Consider the following 21,026-nt stretch of genomic DNA (forward strand, 5'->3'; position numbering starts at 1 on the left):
TTTTTTCATGTATGGGACAAAGGGAAGCAAGGTCATTGTAACAAGGAGTAGACGTGTTGCATCCATCATGCACAATACTCATATTCACGACTTAGAAAAATTGTCGGATGAAGATTGGTGGTTGTTACTAGCAAAACATGCATTTAGAATTGAAAACCCGAGTGAACATCCAGACTTGGTTGAAATTGGTAAGCAAATTGCACGTAAGTGCAACAGTTTGCCTCTAGCTGCAAAAATGCTAGGGGGTCTCTTAAGTTGCAACCTAGACTACAAGTAATGGAATCACATATTGAATAGCAATCTTTGGGATCTACCACATGCCGATAGTGTTCTTCCTTCTCTAAGATTGAGCTACCACTATCTTCCAACTTACTTGAAATGATGCTTTGCTTATTAATCAGTTTTTCCAAAAGACTATGAATATGAAAAGGAAAATGTAATTCTACTATGGATGGCAGAAGGTTTAATTCCACATGCAGAGAATGAGAAAGCAATGGAGGAGGTTGGTGAAAGATACTTTGATGAATTGTTATCACGGTCACTATTTCAAAGACCATGATTGGATCAACTACTTTCACAATGCATGATCTTATCAATGACTTGGCTATGTTTATGTCTAGAAAGTTTTGTTTTAGATTGGATCAGAAAAATTCGCACAAAGTTCTTGAAAGAGTTCGCCACTTGTCGTATATGAGAGGAGAATTTGATACATCTTCAAAATTTGAGCCATTAAAAGGAGTAAATTTTTGCATAACCTCTTTCCAGTGTCTTTAGCATCATCTGGTTGTGGATATGTAAGCAATAAGGTTCTAGATGATTTATTGCTAGCACAAAAATGTTTACGAGTATTTTCATTGTCAAGATATGAAAACATCACCCACTTACTTGTTTCCATTGGTAACCACATACACTTGCGCTACATCATCTCTCTTATACGAGAATTAAGAGGTTACCAGATACAGTGTGTACCCTCTACAATTTACAAACTCTGTTGTTGAAAGGTTATTATTCTCTTGTTGAATTGCCTGTAGACATGAGGAAATTGATTCATTTGCGTCATCTTGATATTGGTGGAACTAACATAAAAGAGATGCCTGTGCATATGGGTAAACTAAAAAGTTTGAGAACACGAACAACTTTTGTGTTGGGGAAATCTACTAGGTCAAGCATTGCAGAACTAAGGGAGTTGTCACACCTTGGTGGAAAAATTTCTATCTTGAATCTGGAAAATGTAGTCGGTGCTATTCATGCCTTGTTGAAGGATACGAAAGATCTTTAAGAGGTAGAGTTGGCATGGGTTCCTGATCCTAAAGTTTCCAATGATTTTGTAAAAGAGAGACATGTAGTCGGAAGACTACAACCTTCGATAAATTTGGTGACACTAAGCATCAGGTATTATGACGGAATAAGTTTCCCGAATTGGGTGGGAGACTCGTCCTTCTCCAACTTACAAGTTATGTGTCTCATTGATTGTGGTAATTGCAATTCATTGCCACTAGTTGGTCAGCTACCTGCTCTCAAGGAGCTCTATGTAGAAAGGATGGAATTTGTTAAGAGTGTTATTGTTGAGTTGTACGGGGGAAATAAACCATTTCAATGTTTAGAGAAGCTAGAGTTTATGGATATGCCAGAGTGAGAGGAATGGCTGCCAAGTCCAAGAGGAGGTGACAGTTCAAACTTTCCTCTTCTTAAGGACCTGATTTTAGTAGAGTGCTTGAAGTTGAGAGGAAACTTGCCCACTCATCTTCCTTCCTTGAAAATCCTTTGGGTCTATGGATGTAAGGTTCTACATGAAAATAGGGCCAACAATACCCTAAACACAAAATCCTTACGACGATCTCTTGAACAACTGACAATAAAGAAATGTCCGAGTCTCTCATTGTTACTAGAGTCGATGGAGACTCTGCCATCGCTTCAGAAGCTTGATATTGATATTGATATTGATAGTGTTGGTGGGAAAGAGTGGTTGGCACAAATGGTGCACAACAGCAATCGTCTTCAAAGTTTGAGTTTATATGAATGTTCCTCACTCGTGTCGTTCCGTACAAATAGTTTGCCCACCATGCTGACATCACTCCGTATAAAAAATTGCAAGAAATTAGAATTCCTATCTCAAGAGATGATGGCCAAATTGACTTCTCTACAGTCTTTGCGTCTATTAAAGAGCTGTGATTCTTTGAGGTCGTTCCCTTTGGGCATTTTCCCCAGCCTTTCATCTTTTTTTTTTATCTATGGTTGTCAGAATCTGGAGTCCCTTTCTGCCGAAAGAGGTGCAGATGAAAATCTCAGCCATCTCAACTCCCTATTTATCAGTCAGTGTTGAAATCTTATCTCTTATCTCGACGGGAGATTGACCACTCCCAACCTCATTTCCTTTGAAGTCTTTTACTGAAGGAATTTGAAGTCATTGCCAGACCGCATGCACACCCTCACCTCCCTTCAACATTTGGGGATATTCGATCTTCCAAATGTGGTGTCATTTGCACAAAAGGGTTTGCCTTCCAACCTATAATCATTTCGGATCCAATTTTGAGAGAGACTAAGGCCTTCAGTTGAGTGGGGATTGCAAGGACTTGCCTTTCTTCAACGATTTTAGATCAATGGAAACAAGGATTTGGTGGAGACGTTGCTCAATGAACAACTACTCCCTGCCATTCTTCACACTCTTTGGATCAATGATGTATCAAATTTAAAATCTGTGGATGCAAATTTCTTCCTTCTTGTTCTTGGACAAAATGCACCTACAAAATAAATAACACCTTAGGTCAAGGCCAAGAGCCTCACCCGCCCACGATGAATGGCGAGGGAGAGGGGCTTTGGCCGAAAAACCTCCAATCCCAAAGTTAGAATTTTGAGGGAAAAATGTTTGGAGAATTTAGAGAATTTTGCAAGAGTGTAGAACTTGGGTTTTGGAGAGAATGAGGGTGCTTATATAGGGGTGCGGCTGGCCCCCTTGGGAGGAGAGGGACCGGCCACTTGGATTGCTTTTTGGGTTAGGTTTTTTATTTGTAGCCAATTAGTAAAATAATTGAATAATAAATCAATTAATTAGCTAATTAACATAATTTGAAAGGAAAGATTTGGGGGTTACCGTGGGGAGAATATTTGATGAGGATGGATGAAATAGGTTTTAAATAAATACCTATTTTGGGCACTTTTGACTTGATTGAGGGGTGGTTGTCCACTGCTCGCGCGTAGGAGTTCAAGTGTTCCTCAAGGGTAGTTTTATCCTTTTTACCCTAGAATCCACATGTCACCTCCATATTCTTCTTGATTATTTTTGGCTCCACAAATGCCTCTACACCTGTTGGGCTACTCGCAGGAAAGGGCAGCACGTGTAGAGATCTTCTTGCTTTAGGAAACATAAGATTGTTTCCTATTTTGATGTAGATTCCCTCTTTAATTGGAAATTAGATCCTTCTAGGAAAGGGAAATAAATCACTTCTAAAGTCTATTTAAGTCTACCTTAAATAGATGATTAAATCAACTTTAGAGAGCAATTTATTCTACCCTACAAGAGAGAGAAAGCTAGAGGATATTCGTTCCCCCTCCCCTAGCAATCTTCTACACTTGCCCGTGCAAATGACCGTCTTTCGTTGCTTTCTTCATCTTGTTCGTGCCATACCGAGGTAAGAAAAAATTAATTTTTCTTGTCTTCTTCTTGGATGGTGCTACCGTGGGGCAACCATCAGGGTGGTGCGACATGTCGGCTGGCAGGGGCTAGGAGTTGGCTCGGCATGGGCCAAGAAGGTGTTGTGGCAGGGACCACTACTTGGGCTACTCGGTTTGGCTAAAGCCAAGGGTAGCTGTGCGGCTGTGGCCACAAATTGTGGCTTTAGGGCACAGTGCTTGGCGAGTCACATAACTCATGTCCTTCGGGCTTTTGGACATAAAGCTGGCTGGGCTGATGATTGAGAGAAATGAGAAGGTCATGGGCCTCACAGGCTACTGGAATGCTGGGCATGCATGCCTAATGCCTTCTGGTCTGAGAAAAGAAAATAAGGGAAAAACCATCATGGGTTGAGCTTCCCTGCTGAGTACCGTGAACGGCATTGGCTGCATAGTCTTCTTTGCTGGAAGAAAGATGGGCTACCCCCGAGAGAGGAGATAAAGCAAATCAAGGAGGAGGCGTTGGCTCGTTCGATCGTTGTAATGAAGCTTGTTGTTGATGCAGGTGGGAAAAAAAAAGATCTTCCCTACCCGCTCAAGAAGTGCCGGTGCTGGTTGAGAAAAAACCAAAGACTTCTTCCAAGAGGACGAAAGATGGGGCTGCTAGATTTGAGCCAATGATGCCTGCTATGCCAAAGATGGCTAATTCGATTGCCGAGAGGATTGCTCAACGTAGAGGTTTCTTCGTGCCTCAAGTGCTGAAACTAGTGCCAAGGCATCTGTTGGGAGATAAGTGTGGTTCACCTTTGAAGAGGCTTGCTAATATAAAGAGTGATAAGGTGGACTCTGCTGCTGAAGTGGCGCCAAGGCCTGCTCCCGTGCTGCTGAGATTGATTCGCTAGTTGGGAAGAATGAGACTGCTCACATTGACAGCTTTAAGGAATCCACTAAGCCTGCTTTTGGGGATGCTGCTGAGATCTGTGCGTTTTTTAAACCAAATCTGCTTGAAGACATGGATGCTTGTGCTAAGTTTGTCAATGACGTTGGAAAGGTTATTTGCCCGAGTTCCTTTGCAAAGCATACGGCTGAGTATAAGAAGACTGCTCTACTTGCAATGATGCAGAAGATGGCTATTTTGGCAGCCGAGTCTATGCTCCTTGGCCAAAAGGATACCAAGGCTACCAAGAAGGTAGCAAAGGTTATGGCAGTCGTGAAGGGAAATCTATGAGATTCATGTGAGATTTCTAATGACTAGCATGCATATACAATTCAAAATTTATATACGAAAGCAACGGAAGCATGTTATCAAATAATATCAAAGCTATAGTCATGCAAATCCCCTTCAAGGTTCATAGGTTTATATTATGATGCATCAAAACATTTAAGTAAAGAACAAAGTGTAGGAATAGATCTATACCTCTTGATCTAGATTTTAGACCAAGGATGGACCACCTCCAAGCCCTTTGTTCCTTGAACTCCTTGAGCCTAGCCTCCCTCCTTGCCTCCTCCACTTTGTTAGTATGAGTGCTCCTTTGGTTCTCCTTTAGTCTCCAAAGTAGAAGACCTCTAAAGATCCACACCCACTAGTGTAGTGAGATGGATGGAGGAATGACCAAAAGGGTTAAAAGATGATTAGCTAAAATCACCTCACGATTATGGGAGGCTCACTATTACCAAGCCCACCTCACGATGATACGATGTCGGCTAGCAAAAATAATAATGAGAGGGTACACTTACCCATTCACAACAACCTCTTGTGATTACCCATCTTTTGGCCTCTAGAAAACAATGCCTCACGATGATACGATGTTGGCATCATTTCTCTTAGTTAAGTTCTTTCCCACCATGCCAGTTTAGCTAGGGGTTCAAGTATGACCTCACGATGATACGATGTTGGCCACACTCGTTGCCTACCTTAACCTCATCAAATGTTTTAAATAAACTCCTCCTGAGTATAAGCATGCACTTTGCACTTCCCCATGATAGGGTGAAGGCGGTGTACAAGTCATAAATGCTTGGAGCCTACCATGGTGGAAGGCTACGAAAAAGTGTTCAAAGCACTCTTACGCTTTCAACTTAATATTGTATGTTGGTTGAGGGATTTTAAGGTCTCATCAATTTTATTTATTTAATCACATTCAAATAAATTGTCCTATTATAACTACTAGTCCAAAGTTAATGAAATTAGTAGCATATGATATCCTCATTATTCGTTTTCATAAAACAAATCAATATCAAAACAATTTTCAAAATATTGGAGATATATATAACTACTAATTGTATTCATTTATAATTTAGTAGCGTATGATACTCCCACTATTTGTTTTAAGAAAAACAAATCAATATCAAAAAACGAATTTTTCAAATATTGGAAGTAACTACTACTACTATGGTTTTTGCATTCCTTTGAAATTGGACTTTATAGTTATCTTAGGCTCTTGGATGACCATGGACTTATTAGGTTATTGCAACAACAAGCCAACATTGTTGAATATAAACTCGGGGAGGTTGTGTCAATTTAATTACGTGCTTTTCAATCCAATTAAAACATTTTCATTGAGCCATTAGAAATGAAAGACAATCATTCATTGCTAATTAGGGCATTGGACCCATATAATCTTTAATCTCATGTCAAAACCCTCTTTTAGTTATGTCTCCTTACCAATAGTTAAAGAAACTCTAGTCTAGTACTAGAGGGAATCAACTAACTAAAAGAGATTAAGGAGTAATAAGAATTACAAACCGATTTGTACAAATTCCTACAAATTACATATACTAAGAGGGAGAGATAGATTAATGTCAAACGTGACAAGGTCCAATTAAAACAGTAATTAAAACACATTCCCAAGGTTCAAACAATTTGATTTTAGCGCCTTATCTTATAGCTCAATTATCGTTTAAAGGCATAAGTTCATAGTCACCCATTTTCTAACTACTTAATCACATTAAATAATTAAATGGAATGCAACATAAACATTTAGATTTAGTGCATATGGGCATAATAATATTATGAGTTTAAACAACCAATAAAATTAAAATCAAATATTTTAACTTTTTAGATGGTTGGGGCCTATTATGCAAATATGAAAAAGTTAGGGGTAAAACCGTAAATACTTCAAAAGTAAAAACAACTTTTCAAAGATTACAAAATAGCCCCACAAGTGGATAAATCCACTAGGGAGGCCGGCCACTTAATGGGGATGGGAGGTTTCTTACACAAAGCAATAAAATCAACATTATGTAGAAAAATTAAATTTTGCTTGTCACTTGGTTTTGCTTTAAGGACTTTAGTGAAAAGGGTGATGGAAATTCACCTAGTCAAGTCTAGGTTTTAATAAATTTTTGGGAAGGCTATGGATGGTATGAACATCATCCAAAACCACAAAACAATGCATGAAAACAAAACAAAACCATTTTCACCAAAACTCAAACCATGAACACCAAGAACAAAACCATGAACACAATTTCAAGATTTGTACATTCTTGATGATTTTTTAAACCCAAAAACAAAAGTGACAAGAACTCTTCTTTCTAGCTTTAAAAGGATGTGAGAGTGGTTTACAATAAAACACAAACACAACCCAAAACCACCCCCAAAACCGTGCCCTCCCTTTGGTTCAAAACCTCAAATTTTTGTTCTAAACTCATTCTTCATTCATGCATCCAAAACACTTTTGCATACATATCTTTTCAACTATTGATTCACATTTTTCAACCATTGAAAAAACAAAAGATAAACATACTTTGAATGAAGCAATAATATGTCATACATAAAATTAAAACCCATATGCATAAAATCCAAAAGGACACATAATATATAAACCTTTGGCTCTGATACCACTTGAAGGGAAATCTATGAGATTCATGTGGGATTTCTAATGACTAGCATGCATATACAATTCAAAATTTATATACGAAAGCAACGGAAGCATGTTATCAAATAATATCAAAGCTATAGTCATGCAAATCCCCTTCAAGGTTCATAGGTTTATATTATGATGCATCAAAACATTTAAGTAAAGAACAAAGTGTAGGAATAGATCTATACCTCTTGATCTAGATTTTAGACCAAGGATGGACCACCTCCAAGCCCTTTGTTCCTTGAACTCCTTAAGCCTAGCCTCCCTCCTTGCCTCCTCCACTTTGTTAGTATGAGTGCTCCTTTGGTTCTCCTTTAGTCTCCAAAGTAGAAGACCTCTAAAGATCCACACCCACTAGTGTAGTGAGATGGATGGAGGAATGACCAAAAGGGTGAAAAGATGATTAGGTAAAATCACCCTTAAGGTGGCCGGCCTTTGGTGTTGAAGAGAGAGTAATTTTCTTTTTCTCTTTAGTTGTTTTGAACACACAAAAACCCTATTTTGAATTATCTCTATAAAGTTCCTTATATAGACAAAAAGAAACCTAGTCAACAACTTGACTTTCACTCTCTCCCTTTCCTTTTAAGTGGCCGGCCTTTAGTGTTTGGTTTGTGCTTTGGGCTTTTATTATTTCAAGTCATCCTATGCTTGAATAAAAGCCCAATGGGTCTAGGTCCAATGGGCCCAATTAAACCCGAACGTTTCTTTAAGCCCAAAACGATCTTATATCGCTTTTATGATTTCATTAGACTTTCTAATTAATCACAGCACTTAATTAATCCAATTAATTATTCCCATCATCCATTAGTGGTATCACTACAAGAGTGTATCGGTGTACAATCATTTTAGGTTCTAATTAGCAAGGCAGTGAGGTGATTGGCACCAATCCAATTGATTATATTTAATCCAATCACTTAGTGAATTAAAACTTCCTTTTAATTCACCTTCTTCTTTGACTACTACATTTAATCATCTAGAAGAACTCACAAGCCATGAGTGACATCTAACCATATATCATGGCTACCCAAGCTAATGTAGAATTTGTTCGGAGAACCTATTCAGTTGGAATTACAATGTAATTCGATCCTTCTCTGAAACAATACTCTCAATCACATCATTGGGGTATGGATATATTATGTTAAGCCCCTAATGTGATTACTCCTTCTTATATGATTCAATTGAGTCGTATAGGAACGGTTTCCTTTATTACGCTCGATACTTCGGCCGAAGATTCCAGAATCATATCTTAGAGTATTCTTCCTCTCTTAACGAAGATTAGAGATTCCTTGTTGCGCATTCACTTGCCTTCATGACTAAGTGGCTTAACCCCAACTATGTCGTGGACACCCGCGAATGGGGTGACTTTGACATAATCAAAGATCAAGTACTTAACCACAAGACAACGACGATGCCTCAGGTCAAAGGACTACTTACATTATTCCAACCATAAGAGTTACTTGCTTGACATGTGAGTAGACCTCCATGCAAGTACTCTCGTTCGATTGTGTTCAGTGAACTCATTCCCTTAATGAGCACCTACATACTTGTTTTAGTGTCATTACACGAATGGGATGAGACTTTCCATCCTTCCAATTGAAGCGGACATAGTATGTACCGGTCTATGCATTGTCAGTTTCCCTCCGACAATCCTATGACCAGGAACCTTTTGGACATGATGATTATGTGAAGAAGGTCTCTGTAGTCTAATCATCATTAGATTACTTCTTCAATCGATCCATTGTCCATGGATTCACTATTTAGGACATATATCATTCATTGAGATAGTCCTAATTAGTATCTTTGCCATTTGATGTATAAGAGTCATCTATACATCCATTCATTTGTCCTGAAAGGTTTCTTCCAAAGATTGACTTCAGGGCATATTTCCAACAAGTCGAAGCTTATTCTTCTTAGATTCAAGATCTTAAGTGTGCCGTTTCTGAGCTTCATTATGCTGCTTATGCAAAGGATGAAGAGTTGATCACTACTTATAACCAAGTGATCCACTTCAAGAAGGCCGTTGATAAGCTTGAGCCCTAAGTGCTGGAACTCCAAGGTGCACGGAATATAAACGAAAGTTTGAAGAAAGAAGTGGATGAGCTACATTGTGTCCATGTTGGTCTACTTGAGGAGAATGAGCAGCTGAAGGGTGAGAAGGCTGGGCTCGAGGCTTCGTTTGTGCAGAGTCAAGTCTATTTCTACAATTTGGGTTATTTGGACTCTTCTTTGGCAGGCCGTCTGACTTTAAGTTTGCTAAGAAAGACTTTGAGACTTTCTCTATTTCTCCGGAAGACTTACTTGCCTTTACCTTTGAGGCTTCTATTGATGAAGCAATCAGAGAGATTGATGCCCAGGTTGGAGCAGCCAGGGGTGAAGCGCTAAATGGTACCGTTGCTGAGAATGTAGCGACTGCGGAAGGTGTAGCGACCGAGTAGTCGTGAAGTGCCTAAGCTGTTGAAGAGTAGTCTTCTAGGTAGTCTTTAGGATTTTCTCCCTTGTTACTTTTTGCTTTGCTTGAACACCTTCGGTCTTTGCTAGTTGTTTATCAATTTGCTAGAAAATTTAATAAACTTGCTTCATTCACTTTTCTCCATCTTCGCTTCTTTTGTTCATACCCTAACCGTTAGACTTTATAGACCAGTGACAAGCATGCTACTTTTCTATAAGCAGATAGGTCGTGTAGCCTATGCAGCCGTAGGTGTTGGTGTAGAACTTTGCAAAGTTGTTAGCCATAGGGTCAGTAGCCGGACGCTTTACTTACAAAAGCAGACAAGTCCATGTGACCACTATGCTGTTAACCTTGGCTTTCTCCAATTTTGTAAGTTGCATAGCAAGTATCGCAACAATTTAGGACTTGGTGTAGGTCGTTTCACACTTGGCATAGGTGAAGCTTATCGACTATGTAGCATGTCGACAGTGGATAAATCTTTGTATATGCACGCTAGCTTGTTTAACCTTTCACAAGAATATGTGGTTGTATAAGTCTAGCGTGGATTTACCGCTCGAAGGGCAAGCAGTAGGTAGTCTTATGGAAAGCATAAGCTACCTTAATGCACTCGGTAGTAGCTTTAAGGTTCTAGGGAAGCCGTCCCTAAGGCGTACTATGTAATGTGCCCCCTCCGTCTCTACGGCTCGGTTCCCTGCAGACTAGGCCAAGAGACCCAAAATCCTTCAATTAGCTAAGCCTTGAAAAGGACCATTGTGGCTACTTCTAGGAATCTCGGCGCAAGCCATCGTGAATCTAGTTATACTAGAGTAGCCCAGCTCATCCACGTCTAGATATTCGGAGTGTAAGTTTATCCTCTCGCCTTGGAGAGCAGACCTAGGTGGGTGTCAGGGAATTGGTTTACCCTATCGCACTGGAAAGCAATTAGTTTATCCTCTCACATTGGAAAGCATGGTTGGTCCCTCGGGTAAACCTGGCATTTCAAACCTGACCGGTTAACTCGACCTGACCTGATCCGTTAAAATGAGTATTAATGGGTCAGGTGGTTAACGGGTCATCCCGTTAATCATCCATTACATAACGGGTCATTTTGGGTGAACCCGTGAAACCCGTTAACACCCACTATTGAGGGCTTTTGTGTAATTTCAATAGTCAATAATGAAACCCTCACTTTGTCTGCTCTTTGAGAATGAGGTGAAGTTCACTGCAGCTTGGCTTCAAGATCTGCTTGATGTGGGGTATATTCAGCCAAGAGAGAAGGTCATGAATTTGGATAAGCCAAGAAAAATCATTGGCCATGCAAGCCGAAGGAATTTAATCCTTGAAAACTACCTTCTGTGCATCTTAGGGTTAAGGAATCAAAGACGATGAATTATGAGATAGGGAATTTGGTTCGATGGAGGAAGTTTTTTGGCAATGTTGTTATGATCTTGTTTGTTAGCGGGCCTATGGAACGAAGTTCCTTGAAGTGGAGATTATTCCATGGAAGGGTATTTAAATAAAAAAAAAGAAAAAAGAAAAAACACTGTTAACGAGTGTTAACGGGTGAAAGAGGTGACTTATTAGATTAACGGGTTGGGTTTGGGTAACCCGTTATCTTAACGAGTTAGGTTCGGGTGACCCGTTAGATTAACGAGTCGGTTGAACTCGACCCAAACCCAATAAACCCGACCCGTTTACAGATCTACTCTTGGGGGGGCACAATTCTTGCGATAAGTCCCTAAAAAGGGCGCAATCTTCTTTTGTAGTGTAGGAATGATCATTTGTTGTAAGCATGCAACCGAGCCAAGTTGTAGATTACTTCTAAATTCCTCATTGAAAAATGAGTGAAATGAACGAGAACTTAGCTGTTAAGTAGGAATTACATAGCAACTGGATAATCATCGGCTTGCGAGGTGGTGTCCATCAAGCTGCTTGAGTCTTTGGGCTTTAATGTAGTGGGAGGTCACACATGGTACTTTCTCAGATTGTAGGCGTTCCATTGCTTTTTGATCTCTTTGTCATTCATGGTGGCATGGGTGTAATTACTATTGCCGCCTACTTTGCTGATCTTGTACCGACTTTCCCATATAAGATCCATCTTTTTAGAGCCTTCGCTGTAGGCAGTAGGCAGTGATGAAGGCTTTTCTTATGACTAGATCTCTAGGCTGGAACTGCCAGATGACCCTTTTGTTGTAGCTGGAGAATAGTTGGTACTGGTAAGCTGTGATGCGAGTAATGGTCTGCTCGCGCTTCTCCTCTGCCACATCTAAGTTTGTGGCCATCTCCTTAATGTTCTGCTTAATGTTTAGCAGTAGAGTGCTGATACTTGGCTCGATGACATTGGGATGAATGATTGTTTCTCAGCTAAATGCCAAAGAGAAAAGAGTCACACCGATTGCTCGTCTTTTGGTGGTGTGATATGCCCATAGACATTCGGGGAGTTTGTCTGGCCATTTTCCCTTCTTGTTGGTGAGGGATTTCTTGTGGCAATCGAGAATCATCTTGTTGGATGCTTCAGCTCGCCCATTGCTTTGAAGATATCTTGGCATGGATATGTGCTGCTTGATGCCATATTTTTGGAAAAACTTCACCAAATCTTTGCCCATGAATTGCGAGCCGTTATAGGTGACGATGGATTGAGGAATGCTAAATAGGCAAATGATGTTCCTCCATATGAAGCGCTCTATGTCCAACTGAGTCGTGGTTGTCATGGACTCTGCTTCTACCCATTTGGTGAAGTAATCGGTTGCCATGATCATCATGCATTTGCCCCCAATAGCAGGCGACATTGGCCCTACCAAGTCGATTGCCCACTGCATGAATGGCCAAGGACTCGTCTGTGGGGTAGCTCACTGGCAGACAGTGCTAGTACCGACTTGTAACATTAGCAGCGGTCGTACTTTTGCACTAACTCCTTAGCGTCTTAATGCATGGTAAGCCAGTAGTAGCCTGCATTAAGAGCCATCTACTCTAAGGATCGACCTTCAGAGTGATTTCCACAAACGCCGTCGTGGATTAAGCTTAGAACCTTTAGGTCGTTGGGAGGCGTTAGGCAGCGGAGATGTGGTTCAGTGTAAAATCTTCGGACGAGGGTGTCATTCCTCATGTAGTAACGTGCTGCCTGAGCTTTCTAGACTCCAATATTTCCATGGGGAGTGTGCCATTGACCAGGTAGTCTATAGTGGAATGTTGCCAATTTAGAGTTGTACTAAACTGTAACACCTCGGCTATTGGCTCCGCCTCTATGCTTGGCTTTTCTAGATACTCTACCAGAATAGAGCGTTTGAATTGGTGGTCTTGGGCGGAGCCTAGGCTAGCTAGTGCATTCGCATGAGCGTTGTCTACCCGCGAAACTTGAGTTAGGGTGTAAGTCTGAAACGCCTCAAGTAGTCTGGCTAGTGATTAGCTGGGAATCAAAATGAATTGCGAGCTTTTTCACCGCCAAGTCTTTTGCCATTCAGAGGCCTATTAGTAGGGCTTCGTACTCTGCTTCGTTGTTGGATGTCTTGGAGCCTAAAGTAATCATCTGCTCGAGCATCGAATCGTTTAGGGTGACAAGGACCATGCCTACTTTCGAGCCTTTGTAGTTAGAAACGCTTCGTACTCTCTATGGTGTGAAACAGGCGTGGCTAGGGCGTGCTCAGCTACCTCCAGAACGTCGTTGGGTTGCTTTGTTGCGTCGCATAGGCTAGGCGTAAAGGCGTGGTAGGGAGTCGTGGAGCTAGGGACATGTTACACGTAGCAGAAGATGCTTCACTGCTAGTATCAGGCCGCTCTAGAGCTGAATTATGGAGCAAGGGTCAGCTGGGGTCGTATGATGCACAGCAGGAGGTGGTCCTTAACTTACCGGTATATGTTGCTCCTAAGTAGAATATTCTGGGGCGACAAGGACAAAACTTGCTTCTGAATGTCCTTCTAGTGTTCGTCTGCCCTTGGCGTGCCTTTTAAACTAAGTTGCCGCATTCGTCAAAAAACTTTGCACCGCCATTATCTGCACCTTTATCGTCGAGCGTTTAGATTGGGCGGAATAGTGCGTCATGAGGATGACTGCGTGCGTTTGAAGGTATAACTTGAGCTTTCTGGGTGCAACAATTGTTGTCAAATGTAGCTTTTGAATTTTCGGTAGTTGGTTTCCACATCGAGGAAGGCTTTTGAACTGTGGAATACAAGTAGTTGGACCCCTAGCTCTTCTCGTATAAAGGTAGAGCTTATTGTTGCTTCAGATGCAGCTACTCATCTAGTTTGACCTTGAATCTCCTTTAAAGTAGTGGGGGACTTCACATTCAAGATCACTCGGTTTTGCCTTAAATGTGCATCGGTAAACCTCGTCCCAAAGTGCATGCTTCTCTGCCAAAGTGAAAGAGCTGCTAAAGTTAGATCTTCTTTCATGATCAACACTCCGAACAGCGGGTGGTCTGCTAGGAGTCCTTTTTGGAAGGCTGTTTTAGATATGAGTTGTTGCATCCGACTATTTTTACCTTCTCTACTTTGAACCTCTTCACATAGTCGCGAACCGACTCCTTTGGGATCTTCTTGACGTTGAACAATTGGTAGGACTTTTTCTTGATCGAGCGAAATGATGAATATTCTTTGGTGAAAACCAAAGAAAATTCATCAAAACTCTAGATGGATCATGGCAGCAGGGTGTATAACCAATCTTGCGCCTCGCCTTGTAGAGTGGTGGTGAATATCTTACACATGAGATCGTCGTTGTTCTGATAAAGGACCATCGTGCTTTGATAGTGCTACAAGTACCTCTCCGGATCTCCATCTCATTTGAAAGATGTGGAATGTAGCATACTAAACTTGCGTGAAGGCTCTGCCCGCTCGATCTCGTCCGTCAAGGGTGACCTGTTCATGTTGGTCATGTCCCATCATAGTGCTTCATCGGCTACTTCGTTGATTTTGGAAATCATGCAATCGCTTGTTTAAGAGCTTCTCTACCTCTTCCTTAATTTGCCTTTGTTAGGGTAGCGGAGCTCTCAGTTGTCTCCGATCTTGACCTACTGGTCTAGGATGCTCTTCTACATGCTCGGCTCGTCTATGTCGTGGCAACGGTGCATGCGGTCCATTCCTGGCAAGCGAGGGAATTCTTCACAGGCTGCCGGTTAAACTTGAGCCGGATTGAGTGACTGCTTCTCTCCGTCCATCATGCTACCTACTCCGATGTAAGGTGGACGATGCTTCTTACAGGCTTAGTTGCGAATGAACATTTCGCCTAGAAGGTTGCTCATGTTGACTATTGGACTGTGGCCCTAACCTTGAATGTATGCTCATCTGTAGGCCTAGTTAAGAGTGCACACTCCTCTGCGCGCTAAGACGAGAGTATACACTATCTCAGGGGCCCAATCCGGAGTGTACACTACTCGAACGCTAGGTTCATGGCTGTTTAATGGGACACTACTGGAGAGGTTCTTTATTTGCCCTTGTCCTACTTCGGGACACCTTGTATGGGGCACATTGCATCTCGGTGCGCTACAAGAGCTGATTCACCAAGGTCATTTGCTATGTGAGGGCGCGCGTCAACTCTATGATTTGTCAAGACAAGTGTGTTCTCCATTTGGGTTGGAAGAGCTTGGAAGGAATGCATTTTCTTGAGCAGTGGAAGTGTGGTAAACTCCGGGTGCAAGATTTAAGTTGGGAAATGTCAAATCCGTGGAGAAAATGCCTCCGGTTTGATCGCAGGCCCAGAAATTTGAAGCTGGGATGGTTGAACTAATCTTGGACCGATTTGGGCTGCTTGGAAGGTCGCGGGAGCAGGCTGGGCCATGGGAGTGGGCTACTTGGCACACGTGGGTGAGAGGCTAAGGCTCGGCTTAGCAACGCGTTAGGCTTGAGTGGCTCAGGCAGTCTCGCCTTGGGTTTGGGCCCGTGTGGGCTTGAATGGCATGGCTTGGGCCGTGGTTGTGGCTCTATAGGCCTTGTCGTGGTGGTTGTCATGGTGGTGCCTTGTGGAGGTGGTGCTGCTCCACTCATTGTTGTGTTAAGCCTTATAGATCGTCGCAATCCTAATCCTTGAACGTTGGAATTTCCGTTTGTTGAGGTTTCCAATTCTCTTGCCATTGTACTTTTCTTTTACGTTTTATCGAAGAATTTTTAGAAATAAAAATTCCAAGAATTAGAACGTACGAAAAATCTATAAATAAACAAGAAAACGAAAAACCTTGAATGCGAAAGTCTTCTACGAGCGTTTGATCAAGACTCTCAATGAAAGCACCAATTTGTGGATGCAAATTTCTTCATCCTTGTTCTTGGACAAAATTGCACCTACAAAACAAATAACACCTTAGGTCAAGACTAAGAGCCTCACATGCCCACGATGAATGGGGGGGCTTTGGCCAAAGAACCTCTGATGCCAAGGTTAGAATTTTGAGGGAAAAATGTATGGAGAATTTAGAGAATTTTGCAAAGTGCAGAACTTGGGTTTTGCAGAGAATAAGGGTGTTTATATAGGGTGTGGCCGGCCCTCTTGGGAGGAGAAGGACCGGCCACTTGGATGGCGTTTTGGGTTAGGTTCTTAATTTGTAGCTAATTAGTAAATTAATTGAATAATAAATCAATTAATTAGCTAATTAATATAATTTGAAAGGAAAGATTTGGGTTAGGTTACCTTGTGGAGAATATTTGATGAGGATGGATGAAATATGTTTTAAATAAATACCTATTTTGGGCACTTTTGACTTGATTGAGAGATGGTTGTCGATGTAGAAACTCAAGATTCTGAGAGAAAACTGAAGGTAGAGAGAGAGAGAAATTGTAGAGAGAGAAAGTAATTAAAGTTTTATATATTTCATATCTCCAAGTCAATGAGTACATGTGTATCAATACATTACAATATTGGCTGAGTCACCATAATCACTAACAAACTCTAACAGATTCTATGATCTAACAATCCAATCTTAACAGCTAAGCAAAAATTCAATCTGGTGGACCTTCTTTATCCTTAACACACCCCCTCAACCTAAAGGTAGGTGATCTAAATGCAAGCTTGTAAGTCAAATATGCAAACCTTTCAGCAGGTAAGGATTTGGTGAAGATATCTGCAACCTGATATAGAGAAGCAACATGGTGCACAATGACATGTCCAGAGAGAACATTTTCACAGATGTAGTGATAGTCAATCTCTACATGTTTAGTTCGAGCATGAAAGACAAGATTGAATGCTAGAGCAAAAGCACTTTTATTATCACAAAAAATAGCATGAGTTTTCAACAAAGGAAACGAAATATCTTGCAAAATTTTACAGACCCAAGTAATTTTAGCAACTGTGTTTGCTAGGGATCTATATTCGACCTCTATAGATGACCTAGCAACTATGTTTTGTTTCTTTGCACTCCAAGATATGAGATTCAGACCAAGAAAAATACAATACCCACTGGTGGACCTTCTGTTAATAGGACAACTTGCCCAATCTGCATTAGACCAAGCAGTTAAGTATTGAGATCCCTTAGTAAACCATAACCCAGAATCAATTGAACCCTTTAAGTATTGAAGGATCCTTTTAACAGCCTGCAGATGAATTGTCCTTGGTGCATGCATGTATTGACGCACCTGATTAACTGCAAATGCCAAATCAAGTCTGGTCCATGTCAAATATTGGAGGGCACCAATAGTGGATCTGTAGAAAGTAGGCTCAAAGATCAATGTGCCTGAGTTATCAAGCTTTGTAGAACTAATAGGTGTAGAACAGGGTTTAACACCAATCATATCGATTTTGGAAAGAATATCTAATGCATACTTAGATTGATTCAGAAATAATCCCTTGGCAGTCATATGAACCTCAATGCCCAAAAAATAATGAATGTCACCCAAATATTTGACAGGAAACATAGTCTGCAGTTGAGAAACAATTGATTGACACACTGAAGTAGGGCTGCCAGTGATTATTATGTCATCAACATAAACCAAGATAAAAGCAATAGAAGAATCTCGTTTGATGAAGAGGCTAGTATCAGAGAAAGATAGAGAGAACCCCAAGGATAAGATTGTTGGAAATGTGCCCTAAAACCAATCATATGATGATACTTTACGGACATTTCACATGTTAAACTAATCTAGTTTAATATCAAGGGCAAAGATTATTGTTTGAGTCGTCTCATATAAATGTTATATGCATAAACGATAAGTCCAAGGAATATGTGATTGGGAGAATGCGATCTAAAGAAGTTAGATTCATGAGACCATTCTTTCGTAGACACATCCTAAAGGTTCCTGATCATAGGATTGCCAATTGGGCATTGACAGTCCGTTAAGATCAGTACGTGATGTGTCTTCTCTCAGGGAGAGTGACTAGTCTTGAGTCATTGGTGTGTGTGACATCAAGACAAGTACGTAGGTGCTCAATAGAGAATGAGTTCACTGAACACGATCAACGAAGAGTTCTCATATTCATGTCACATGAGAACTCATGGTTGGGATAATGCAAAGTAGTCCTTTGACCTGAGGCATCATAGTTGTCTTGTGGTTAAGTCCTTGATCTTTGATTATGTCAAAGTCACTCCATCAGGAGGGTGTCCACGGCATAGTTGGGGTTAAGCCACTTAGCTATGGAGACAAGTGAATGCGCAACAAGGGATCTCTAACCTTCAAACCGTTTGAGGGAGAATACTCTATGATATGATTAAGAATCTCTGGCCATAGTATGAATGAGATTTAGGAAAGTCGTTCCAAATCACATTCAAGGTAATCATATAAGCACACGAATCACATTGGATAGTAGACATGAATAAACTATCAATCCAAACAATGTGATCAAGAGTATTGTATTAGAGAAAGACCGTATTGCATTTGTAATCCTAAACTGAATAGGTTCTCTACCTCTTCTGATTAGCTTGGGTAACCATGATATGCTGCTAGGTGTCACTCATGGTTTGTGGAAGCCCTAAACGTGTATAATCACTAAAGGGAGAATTGAAAGTAAGTTTCAATTCACAATCGATTTGAAAGAGTTCTAATCGCCCACTGCCTCGCTAAAAGGAACCTAATGGATCGTACACCGTGTAAGGTGGAGATTGAAGAAACAATGGAGATGAGTAAGAATAATTAAATGGTTTAATTATTTATGGCAAGGATTAATTAATATGTTAATTAATCAAACGAATAAGTTCGTTAAAGACCTCGGGATAGTTTTGGACCTTAAGGCCCAATGGGCTTCGAACGTCAAGCCCATTGACTTAAGTTGTATGACAATTTAAGGAATAAAGATTCACAAAGGCCCAAAAGCCCAAATCCCTTATATGGCCGGCCATGTGTGTTGAATTAGGATTTTTGGTTCTTTAGGTCATTTAAAGAAGTGACTATATAAAGAACTTTATAGCCTAAAATTCATTAAGGGTTTCTTTTAGGAAATTGGAGAGAACACAAAGCTCTCCTTTCTATCTAAAGAAGCCGGCCCCCCTTGGAGGGATTAGCTAGCAATCCCACTCCTCCAAGGTTACTCATTTCTTCTCCAATCTAACCTTGGTGTAGACACTTAGAGGTTCTCAATTTTGGGAACTTGAAGAACCATATTCTTCCATCCAAAACCATGGATTTAAGAAGCAAGTAATGAAGGCCCTCTCTTTGGGTGATTAGCCTTTGCTTATGCAAAGAGGAATCTACAAAGATATAAATTTCTCAACTCACTTTGATTTGAGTTGAGTCTTGGTTCACCAATCTACTAGGCTTTGAATTTCATGGGTAATGTTTTGTTTTTGAATGCATGCAAGCATGATTCCGCCTTTTAATTGTTAAATGCATGCTATAGATGTTATTCAAATGAACATGTTTTCTCAAAATCATCCTTCAAGTGGTATCAGAGCCTAGGTCTAGTAGTTGGTGAATCCTTTTGGGTTTTGTAGTTCATAGTTTTGATTTAAAAGTTGTAATATGTTACAAGCTTTATTCTTGTTTCTTTGAATATAAATTTTGTTAGAAAATTTACCATCTCAAATGTTGTAGATGTAGTTCATATGAGCATGAATATTGGAGCTAAAATTTGGTGCCATGCTTTTGGGAATTTTCGGCCAAATCCAAAGGGTGGATTTTTGGGTTCTTGTTTGACTTGTTAAAAGTGTTTTCAAGTAACTTTTGGAACCCTATGTACCCTAGTTTGGTTATATGTTATTTCCCTAAAGTTTGAATGGTTTTGGGATGTTTTTGGAGTAAAAATGTTCATGAAAATTTTTTGGGTTTTTCATGAATGTTCTTCATTGTTCTTGACATTTTTGCCAAGAACAAAAAGTTTTGTGTTTTGATTCAAAGTTTTGATTTATTTCATAAAGTTTATGTTTTATGTTTTTCAAATGTTTAATGTGTTAGATATTTGTTTAAATGGTGTAAGAAATATTGGTGGGTGTGTAAGGATTAATTTCCTTTCACACACACCACTTGCATGACATTTATGTCATGCACCACTTGCATGCTTTATGTCAAAACTCACAAATCAACACACACATCACTCTAATCCTTCTCCAAAACCGGCCCTCCCTCAAGTAGGGTACTTTTGGGGCTTTTATGCAATTACATAAAGTTTTGATACTTTTGTGTATTTGCACTTTGGCCCAAAAGTTTACGTTTTTACGTATAGGTCCAAAAACGCTAAAGGACAAATTGTTTTGCTCCTTTAATGAAGTTTTTGCATTGTTTAAATTTTGGGTTCTAGTTGTAATTACATGAAGTAGTGGACTTTTGTGTTTTTACAAAGTGACCCCAAAAGTTTGTGTTTTCGCAATATAGCCCAAAAAGTTGTGGTTATTGCATGATGGCCCAAATTAGGTTGAGAACAAAATTGTTTTGTCTCTTTAAATGAGAATTGGATTTTCATTTCATTAGCTCCATTTAAATCAATTTTATGGATACAAAAACCAAATGAAAATGTTGCATTCAATTTAATTAGTTAAAGTGTTTATTAATTAAAGGGTGATTATGAACCTAAGCCTACGATAATTGAGCTATGTGATAGGCCATTTCAAATTTGTTTGAATCATGGGAATGTGTAGATTAGATTTTGGTTGTAATTTGATTTGATCAAATGTTGTAAAAGAGCATAAGCTCTTCTTTACTTTAAAGTAATTTGATTTATGCAAATGTTGTAATGAGCATAAGCTCACCTTTACTTTGAAGTACTTCTTTCTTGCTTTATTTGATAT

General features: G+C 40.1%; 1 pseudogene; it reads left to right on the plus strand.

Annotated features, from left to right (window-relative positions):
- Nucleotides 1-7: 7 nt before the first annotated feature.
- LOC126609306 (putative disease resistance protein At3g14460) overlaps nt 8-21,026 on the plus strand; it is a 33,820-nt pseudogene continuing 12,801 nt past the window's right edge.

The sequence above is a fragment of the Malus sylvestris genome, chromosome 16 (assembly GCF_916048215.2).
Source record: "Malus sylvestris chromosome 16, drMalSylv7.2, whole genome shotgun sequence".
Lineage (NCBI taxonomy): Eukaryota > Viridiplantae > Streptophyta > Magnoliopsida > Rosales > Rosaceae > Malus > Malus sylvestris.